We start from the raw sequence: 11481 nt of genomic DNA on the forward strand, positions 1-11481 counted from the left end.
GACTACTATAGCTTGTTAGTGATCACTGACTAATCATCTTGATCTATGCCTATCAGGCGTGAATGTGATTCCCAAATATACAAACCATTCGTATACGACCACCTTTACAGTACAAGTTCACTGGTAAAGAGAGAGAGGAATAAACTGGTATTCCAGTTATGACTCCACTCTCATACCCGTCCCATACCACATATGAACTTGGTAGTACCTACCGTATATCCCAGGATAGTACACCACTCCGGATGATATGACGCACTATTCCTTTAGGCATTCACAGACTTTTTAACAACTCACAAAATAGCTACATATATATATATATATATATATATATTATTTTCATTTGAAAACAAAAGAGAAATTAACAATACAAGGTTGAGAATGGATATCCAGTTTTCTACCATGCAAGTATGGCCAAACGGCCTAAAATAAATAACAGAACAGAAATGTAAACAGCGCCTCACGCTAACAAAAATTAAAATAAACATGTAACTAGCAATATTATCACTGGATATCTGTTCACCAACCTACAGACAATACAACATCGTAAAATGCAGACATCACCCCTCGGGTGTGACTCTGACATTTTACAATTTCATACCCTTTTTTCCTTTTTTCGATTTTTACAGTTTTCAATCTCTTCAATAAAATATTCATTTTCTGATATTCATCAACTCAATATGAGTTCATTGAATATTAATCACATTTTCCAACTATAGAATTTATTTTTATCAATAATATTGAAAAAGAATACAAATTTTATATCAAAACGTGGTCCGAGCAGTGCACAAGACCCAATTGATAGAAATAACCCAGTGAAATATCCTACCCACGTATAATTTGTTATAAAATACAGTTAAACAAATCAAACATGTAAGTTTTGACATGAATTTGAAATGTAACAAAAGAATTCTATATTTTGGAAATACATCAAAATTTTTCTGATAAAATCCAAAATGCAATTTTCACAATTTACGATTACTAATAGAAATTGACAGTTCCTTACAATCTCTGTGCGAAGGAGTTGAAATACGTGCGTAAAAATCAAGGAGACTCGTACTTTGAGGCGATTGATTTTTAAAATCGACCCGGTGGTTTCGAAGATCTCGATGTGGTCGTCCTTTCTACCTTATGCGACGGATGATAGTTTGACCCCGAAATAGATGAAATCCGAGGTCGAAGTTAGGAAACCCCCGTATATATATATACGACTGTTTTTTTTTACGATACGGGGTGAAAAAGACTAAAAAAGCAAAAGAAATTTGGGTGGATTTTGTAGAGAACATGACTGCGGAGGTTTTTCCCTTCTGGGTCGGTCGTTGACGGCAAACCGTTTGTGAGAGATCTGAAGTGGAAGATTTGAAAAGAAAAAATTTATTTTTTTTAAATTGCATTGGCTGTTGGACGGGTTGGAGAAGACGAAGTAATAATAAAAACTTAAAATTTTATTTATATAAAATTTGGGACAAAATCAGTATTTCGCCTATTATTTTGATCAACCATAATTTAATCGTCTGGACTCCAAAACTGACGAAAGAATACTCTATTTCATCTAATTTTTTGTTCTGGATCTAATAACGTGGTCAATTTTTATAAATTCTATCTCTAACAAAAATTTACATTTTTGGCTCGATGTGACCTTAAAATTGATGTCGTTTTCGTTTTTGACAATAATTTGACTTTCTGATCTCCAAAAATGATAAGTAAATAGTCCATGTTCAATAATTTTTTGTTATGAATCCAATGGTGTATTCGAATCTTAATAATTCTTGTTCTAGCAAAAAATCATTATTTTAGCCTAGTCCGATTAGGTAATCGAGGATTTTGTAACTTTTATATTCGGATTCGCATTTAAGCGTGCTTACAGGCGAAAATATGTTTTTCGATCATTTTGAATCCAATGGTGAGGTCAGATTCCATTAAAATGATAAAAAATCTCCTAAATTTTTACCTCTAAATCCCACTTTCAAGATTTTCTCAAAATTTCACTATTTATTTTTTCTCGAGATACGAATTGAAAACTTGGGGTTTTACACTAGACCTCATATTATAACAAATCTTAAATAAAAAACTTAAGGAAACTTTGTCTTCTCCTTAATTCATTTCTTTTATAACTTCTAAACGTATAAAAGAAATAGTTTCAAATTTAAAATTTCTCTTACTATAAACTTCTTTATTTAATCACCAATATCCTATAAGGTGTCTCCTGAATGGTCCAAGAGTTGACAATGCATGATTTTAATAACTACTAAAGGTGATATTTATTGTAAAATAAATTTTGATTTTCACCCCACCTTACTTAGAATGATTGTGATTTTCCTGTGTTACCTTATCCTCATCAAAGAAGTAATAAAAACTTTAGAATCAAATTGTCTTCATAATAATATCCATGCTTTTGATTGGGTGAGATCTACCAGAATCCTAAGTTTATTCATCATTTGCTTTATGTACCTACCCTATTTATTTTGCTTCTTTTAAATTCTAATGTCACCAGTAATTAATTAAATAATGTTTCTGATTATTATTTTTTCCCTAGATTTGGACCAATGGCCTACTTGGATTCGATAGTTATTTATGATATTTCAATATTAGATCGAAATCTTACTAAAATCCAGAACATCTATCCAGACTTGAAGTTATTGGAACGGATTGGATTTCGGGTCTGATCCGATCCATTGAAAGCCCTATCTCAAGAGAGGTGTGGGATTTCATTCCCTCTCTTTTTGGATGCCTTCTGGCCAACAAACCTTAACAGCAACCATGATGATCACACACAAGTATAAACACATTTACTGATCAGTGATGACTTCACGTCAAGAAATTTATCTGAAATTATTGACATTTATTTTAAATAATGCAAACTTTATATTCACGCTCTTTATGTGTAGGTTATGGTATATCACATAGCATCTTCTAGATTTTACACCAAACTGTAGCCGTCATGTTATAGAAAATCTTAAATAATAAATTAAAGAAAATTTTTTTTATTCTTAATTCACTTCTTAGACAACTCCTAACCATATAAAAGAAACAATTTCAAACTTAAAATTTCTTTTATTATAAACTTCTTCATTTAATTACCTTGATCAGATAAGGTCTCTCTTGGATGGTCCAAGAGTTGACAATGCATGATTTTAATAACAATTAAAGATGATATTTATATAAAATAAATTTTAATTTCACCCCACCTTAGAACGATTACGGTTTTCCTATGCTACCCTATCCTCATGAAAGAAGTAATAAAAAGTTTGTGACCAAATTAGCTTCATAATAACATTCATGCTTTTGGTTGGGTGGGATTTATCAAAATCCTACATTTATTCATCATTTTATTTATGATAATCTCACACAAGCACAATCACATTTATTGATCAATGAAGTATTCATGCCAAGAAACTTTTTCAAAATTATTGACCTTTAAATTTTTTTTTAATGCAAGCTTTATATTCATCTTCTATAAATGTAGCACAAACACATATATTGATCAATGAGGAACTAACGCTAAGAAACTTTTTCTAAGTTACTAACTGATTTTTTTTTCAAAAATAATGCAAATCTAATATTCATATCTTTTTTTTAAATAGTGCAAGCTATAACCCTATTTAAGTGTAACATAAACAAATTTATTGATCAATGAAGAATTAACGCCTAGAGACATTTCTTAAATTAATGATATAAAAAAAAAATGTAAGCATTATATTCATCATCTTAAGTGTCCAAAAATGCCTTAAAAAATATTGTTATAAACAGTGAGTATGACACTCTTTGATATGCATCCGTGGGTATTGAATTTCAATTATTCTTTTTCTAAGACATAGACATAAAACTTCCTTCAACTCATTCGATTTTCTTTATTTTTGTGCTAATACTATCAAGTAATTTTTTCATTCTTCCTTATTTTATTTGAAAAATTTTTTCAAAAAAAATGTTGTAGTATTCTTAAAACATGATCAATATTCTAATTTTTTAAATTTTAATTTAATATCTAACTTTTAACTTTCGTCTTGGTTGTAGGAATTATTGATGTACATGCGAATAGTTATAACCCTCTTTCAGTGTTGCCTTATATTCATATCTTTATTTTTTTTAAATAGTGCAAGCTATAACCTTCTTTAAGTCTAGCATAAACACATTTATTAATCAATGAGGAATTAATGCCAAGAGATGTTTCTTAAATTAATGACTTTAAAAAAATAAATAATGTAAGCGTTATATTCATCGTCTTAAGTTTTCGAAAATGCCTTAAAACAATATTGTTATAAATAGTGAATATGACTCTCTTTGATATGCATCCTTGGGTATTGAATTTCAACTATTGTTTTTCAGGACATGGACCTGAAGCGTTCGTCAACTCTTTCTATTTTTTTTATTTTGTGATAGTGCTATCGGGTAATTTTTTCATTCTTCCTTATTTTATTTGAAAAATTTTGTCAAAAAAAATAGTTGTAGTATTCTTAAAACATTATCAATACTCTAACTTTTTAAATTTTAATTTAATATCTAACTTTTAACTTTCTTCTCGATTGTAGGAATTATTCATGTACAGGCGGATAGTTGCGAAATTCTTTATTGTTTGTTTTGTACTGAGATAACTTGTGCCGACCAGTGTAAGGTCTTTAGTGGAAAATTACATGCATCCTATTGTATTAGCAATGTTACTTGTGCCTGTAGACTTTGTTGACATGTAGATGACTGGTTTGACATCATAATGTTGACCAAACTTGTAATTATTTATCTTAAATTATTAATAAATAAATAGAGTCGTGATAATATGATTTGCCAGGTGGCATACTCAGTCGACTTTTAGAGGTGACAAGTTTGAAAATGGTAGATTTGTACGTCTCGAAATACATGATTGCACTTTCTCATAAAAATGTATATCCCAAGGCAACCATGTATCCCAAGGTGGACAAATTTATGATTTCCGAACTTGACCATGTTAGGGAGTCGATTGAGTTTACCTCCTAGCGAGTCATTATCATGACTCAAATAAATAAAGAATAACTAGGTTTGAGTTTTGATTTTTCTTTGTTGTGTATATCACAGATCAAGTTATTGGTGTTTGGTTTTAGTGTTTAGATTATTTGAAGTTTTAATATCGATGATGTTTGAGTATACATTTATCTCACGTAAGATATAAAAATATTGTAAAACATAGAATGGGTGAAAATGATGAAAATTTTGAAATCAAAGATAAAAAAAGATGAGAAAATTCAAAAAAATCGATCTGAGGCACAAGAAATATATTTTGTCTTTAAACCAATATTTGCCCCCACCACATGAAATGTGATCGACAATGGGTTACCTACAAAGTTGGTTCCAGGATACAACGGATCGAATATGTAAAATCCCGAATTTTTAATTCGTATCTCGAGGAAAAATAAATAGTGAAATTTTAATAAAATCTTGAAAATGGGACTTAGGGGTAAAATTTTAGGATATTTCTGATCATTTTTAATGGAATCTGACTTCACCATTAGATTCAAAATGATCGAAAAACATAGTTTAGCCTGTAAGCACGCTCAAATGCGAGTCCGAATATAAAAGTTGCAAGATCCTCGATTACCGGGTCGGACCAGGCTAAAACAGTGATTTTGTGTTAGAGCAATAATTTTTAAAATTTGATTATACCATTGGGTTCGTAACGAAAAATTATTGAATATGGACTATTTATTTGTCATTTTTGGAGGCCAGGAAGTCGGATTATCGTCAAAAACGAGAACGACATCAAGTTTAGGGGTCACCTCAGGCCAAAAATGTAACTTTTTGATGGAGACATAATTTGTAGAAATTGACTACACCATTAGATCCAGAACGAAAAATTAGGCAAAATAGAGTATTCATTTGTTAGTTTTGGAGTCCGAATGATTAAGTTATCATCGATTGAAACAATTGATAAAATACCGAATTCGTCCCACATTTTATTTAAATAATATTTTTAATTTTTTTTTTCTCATCTTCCCCAACTCGTCATTTCAGCCGCGACATATACAACGAAAAATTCATTTTTTTTCTTCAAACTTCCACCTCAGATCTCGTGCAAACGGCTCGCCGTCGACGATCGCCGCAGAAGGAAAAAAGATCCGCAGCCTCAACATCTACAAAACCCACCCAACCTTTCTTCATTTCACTTTCTATTTCATCCAATATCGTAAAAAATCAGCCGTATTTGGATACGGAAACTTCGAAATTTTGACCTCGGATTTCGTCCATTTCGGGGTTAAATCGTCTTCCGACGCAGAAGGGAGAAACGTCTACAGCCTCATTCTCTACATAACCCAATCAAATTCCTTCCGTTTTCTCGTCTTTTTCACCCCGTATAATAAAAAAAAATCAGCCATATTTTTATACGGAGATTTCGTAACTTTGACCTCGGTTTTCATCGATTTCGGGGTCAAACCGTCTTTCGCCGTAGAAGGGAGAAGAGACGAGCACATCGAGATCTTCGAAACCACCAAGCCAGTTTCGAAAATCAGCCGCTTCGAAGTTCGATCCGTCTCGATTTTCGTGCCAATCACCTCGATTTCCGCGCACACGCTTTGATCATTTTGCCTAGACATTGTAAGGAACTCTCAATTTCTATTAGTAATTTAGATTGTGAAAATTGCATTTAGGATTTTATCAAAAAATTTGGATGTATTTTTAAAATATATAATTATTTTGTTATTTCAAAAATTCACGCCAGAAATTGCATGTTTGATATGTTTAATTGTATTTTTAATAAATATACGTGGGTAGGGTGTTTTAACGGGTTATTGCCATAAATTGGGTCTTGTGCACTGTTCGGACCCCGTTTTGATATGAAATTTGTATTTTTTTCAATATTATTGATAGAAATAAATTCTATAGTTGAAAAATGTGATTTAATATTCAATGAACTCATATTGAGTTGATGAATATCAGAAAATGGATATTTTATGAAGAGATTGAAAATTGTAAAAGTCGAAAAAAGGGAAAAACGGGTATGAAACGGTAAAATGTCAGAGTCACACCCGAGGGGTGATGTCTGCATTTTACGTTGTTGTGTTGTATGCAGGTTGGTGAACGGATATCCAGGGATAATGTTACTGGTTGCATGTTTTTTATTTTCTGTTAGCGCGAGGCGCTCTGTTATGTTATTTATTTTAGGCCGGGTGGGCACACTTGCATGGTAGGAAGCTGGATATCTATTCTCAACCTTGTATTGTTAATTTCTCTTTTGTTTTTAAATGAAAATAATATATATAAGTAGCTATTTTGTGAGCTGTTAAAGAGTTTGTGAATGCCTGAAGGGATAGTGCATCATATCATCCGGAGTGGTGTACTATCTTGGGATGTACGGTAGGGACCACCAAACTCATACGTGGTATTGGACGCTTATAGAGTGGAGTCACAACTGAAATCCGGGTTTATTCCTCTCTATCTTTACCAGTGAACTTGTAATGTAAAGGTGGTCGTATACGAATGGTTTGTATCTTTGGGAATCACATGTACGCTTGATAGGCATAGACGAAGATGATTAGTCAGTGATCACTAACAATCTATAGTAGTCGAACGTTCTGACACATCGAAAAGGGACCAATTGCTTACGGTCACGTCAAACGGCTAGCCTGAGCCGGATAAATGGTCAACCAAGCGTGGTAAACAGCGACCAGCCACAAAATCAGGAACTAAAAGCCAGAGAAGAATTGTAACATCATGTCCCGACTGGGAGCGATCCAGTCGTGAATCCCAACTCTCTAATTCCAATACTCCACCATTGTGTATTATGTATCTGTTGCTTATTTTGATATATAAAATGAAATCCATGTTTAATGTTTCCATTTGATCAATTAGATTTGTATAAAAAGAGAATGTTATAGTGAGTACTGCTGATCGATGTAATGTGAGTTTTAAAATGTTTAGTTGTTCATCCCTGGCTATATGTACCAGTTAATCGTAGTTTTTCTGTAAAATTTTGTATATTTTAAAATGATTTAGTATGCTTATTCGCTCATGTTAGAAGAGGTTATTGGTAGAAATTGTGTTATTCCTTACTGGGTAACCATTGTTACTCACCCTTTCTTTCTCCATTTTTTAGTTTCAGATTCGGAGCTTAGTGAAGCAAGTATAGGACACGAGTGAGGACTATCTGGTGGGTCAGATAGACAACCAGAGTCCGTCACCTGGTAAGTATTGGGGTTATACTTCATTTGTCTAAGAGTATTATAGATTTATACTGAGCGTTAGGACTCTTGTTAGAGTGAGGAATCTTTGTATAATCCCGAAAATTTCTTCTTTCGCACTCTGATCTACTGTATATTATTGGATGTATATAGGTTTCCGCTCGTATTCTATTTTGAATGTATACATGCAGATTGTATGTCGTTTATCAGGTGCAGGTTATACGCCTTGGAATGCTAACATAAACAGAGGAGACCATGCCGAAATTTCGAGGTGCCACCTCGTACCTTGAAATCTGACATGGGGATTTGTGTTAGCGTTCGGCGGGGCGCCACAGAATATGAATTCTTGTGATTGACTCGTCAAATCTAATCACGCTCTTGCGAATACCAAGATCTTAGGAATCTTTTAATCAAATAAAAACACTTGTGGGGAAGAGTATAAAACACTGTTTTATTAAGGAATTTTTGTTAAAAAATTTTTATTTTGAAAAAAATGAAAGTAATCTTTCTTAAATAAATAATGAAGAGGTAGTTTAGATACATTTTCAATAGAAAACACAATCTTCTTCAAAGGTTGTAACCTTTCGGTCAAAGGCTAAGAGCTAAGAGGTGTCAATTATATTCTAAAATAAATTATATTTTAAAAAAAGTAGTTACTAATATTGGAGAAAAATCCAACGTTTAAAAATTTTGAAAACAGAAAAATCTTATGAAGACTTACCACCGTTTCATAAAACTTGGTTAAATAAAATATTTTAAAAAATATACTACAATCCCCACAAATTTTTTTTTTTAAAAATTCAAATCAAATAATATAATGAAGACAATGCATAGATGAAGGTGTATTAAAAGACTTGAACCTTCACTTAGTGGAAATGATTCAAAGCATGTCAAGATTCTTAGTGACCTAAGTCTTGAACTAATGATATTATACGACAAACCGAAATCATCCCACACACATCCTTCAAAACTAAAATATTAATACATTTTAGGCCCTATGCTAGTTCCTTGATTTTCATATGTGTTTGTAAGATATAACCATTTACTATTGAAAGTGACTACACTTTCACGCTTATATAGGTAGATCTATCAAAGATGTCTTTGTTGCTGTAACATCTTAACACGAAATGTTATAGATCTATTAAGAGCAATGCCCATACTACCTTGATCCATTATAGGTAAAACACTACTATTACACCTTAGATGGAAATGAGAAATTTATTTATCAATTTGGAGTATTCCTTTAACCATCACGTATTTACAATTTGTTTTTCCAATTGAACCTAAACATTAGACAATCAAATATTACATTGGATTCCCATTATAAGTGATTGTTTAGTTAATTGATTTTAAACCAATTCACTTTGACGTCTTATACACTCATTCTTTTCCAAGACTTTTAATAAATGAATCAACCCTGTTCTAAGCAGACCAGACTCCAATTATAAGGATTATTTCATCTTTTACAAATTGTCTTACATAGTTATGTCTTAGACCGATGTATATATTTTTTCCGTCATACATTTTACTATAAGCCTTTGATAGTATTGTTTTACTATCACAGCGTATAGTTATGGGTAACAATGGTTTAATCATTATAGAAATTTTCTAAAAAAAATTTCGTAGTCGCTTGCTTCTTTTCCACATGTTGCTAAGGCAATGAGTTCGTACTCCATAATCAAATTTGTGATGCATGTTTTGCTTATTTGATCCCCATGAGATCAGAACAACTCCAAAACTGAATATCTATCTACTAGTGGACTTTGATTCTTGTGAATCAGTTATTCAATTCGCATCACTATATCCTTCCAAAGTATTGAGATATCCTGAATAATGTACATCATAATTCATAGTGCTTTTTAAATATTTAAAAACATGATTTAACGCATTTCAATTATCAAAATTAGAATTACTAGTACATCTACTAAGTTTTCCAACCGCAAATGCAATATCAAGTCTAATACAATGCATAATATATATTAAGCTACTAATAACTCTTGAATATGCTAATTGAGATACACTTCTTCCATTATTTTTAGTTAACTTAACATTAACATACATAGGTGTATTAGTTGATTTTACATCAAAATGATCAAATTTCTTTAAAATCTATTCAAGATAATGAGATTTAGATAAAATCAAATTATTATTTTTTCTTATAAATTTAATGCCTAAAATTATATCAGTTTATCCCATATCTTTCATGTTAAAAGAGGAACTCAAGAAATTTTTACTTTCTTTAATAATTAAATCAATTTCGAAAATAATAACCAATATAAAGACAAATAATTACATATATTTTATCACTAATTTTTTAGTATACATATTTACCTGATTTATTAATATTAAACCCTAATTTAATAATAGTGCCATAAAACTTTTCATTCCACTATTTAGGTGCTTGGTTTAAATCGTATAAAGATTTAATAAGTTTACATACTTTATTTTCATGTCTCGATAAAATAAAACATTCCGGTTCTATATAAATTTTTTCGTTTAATTCACCATTTAAAAATACAATTTTAACATCTATTTGATTAATTTATAATTTAAGCATAGAAGTGTAAGTAAATAAAATTTTAATTAGACTTATTCTAGCAACATGAGCATATGCATCAAAATAATTAATATTTTCTTTTTGTCTATATTCTTTAGTAACTAAACGGATTTTAAACTTTTCAATTGAACCATCTGTTCTTAATTTTCTTTTAAATATCTATTTACAACCTATAGTCTTAAATTCTTTTAGTAGATCCACAAGTTTTCAAGTGCTATTTGTCATAATAAACCCCATTGCAGCAATGATTGCTTCATTTTAAAATGCAATATCCCGAGATCTCATTGATGGCTTCTTTTCAAGTTTTATTGATCTTTGCTTAAAATATGCATTATCTCCTTAATTACAAAGCTTGAACAATAATCAAATCTAAAATCTAAAAACTTAAAAAGAAAAAGAAGAAGAAGGAAGAGAGTGAGCAAAAAACAAAAGATAATTTTTAAATTTGGTTTAATATGTATTTATAGACCTAGATTAGGGTTTCTTGAGTCGGAACTTCCGTACACATTAAAGAAAATTAAACCCTAATCAATTACGAAAGTAATCATGCAGTCATTATATTACACAAAAGTCGAGGCAAGACACGCCGACCTCTCCATGCTACAACTCTAGTGGGCTTACTGGGCTTGGATTTCAATCATGATCTTTGCCTTGGATCCTTGGTTGCAGTGATTTTCTTGTAAATATTTTTTCTTACTTTCTATGTCTCCTGACTTTGACCCTATCACGATTAATTAACCAAAATCAAGTCTATAATCATAATAATTTTGAAAATAATAAATA

The sequence above is a fragment of the Akebia trifoliata genome, chromosome 14 (assembly GCF_017979445.1).
Source record: "Akebia trifoliata isolate Shusen 1 chromosome 14, ASM1797944v1, whole genome shotgun sequence".
Lineage (NCBI taxonomy): Eukaryota > Viridiplantae > Streptophyta > Magnoliopsida > Ranunculales > Lardizabalaceae > Akebia > Akebia trifoliata.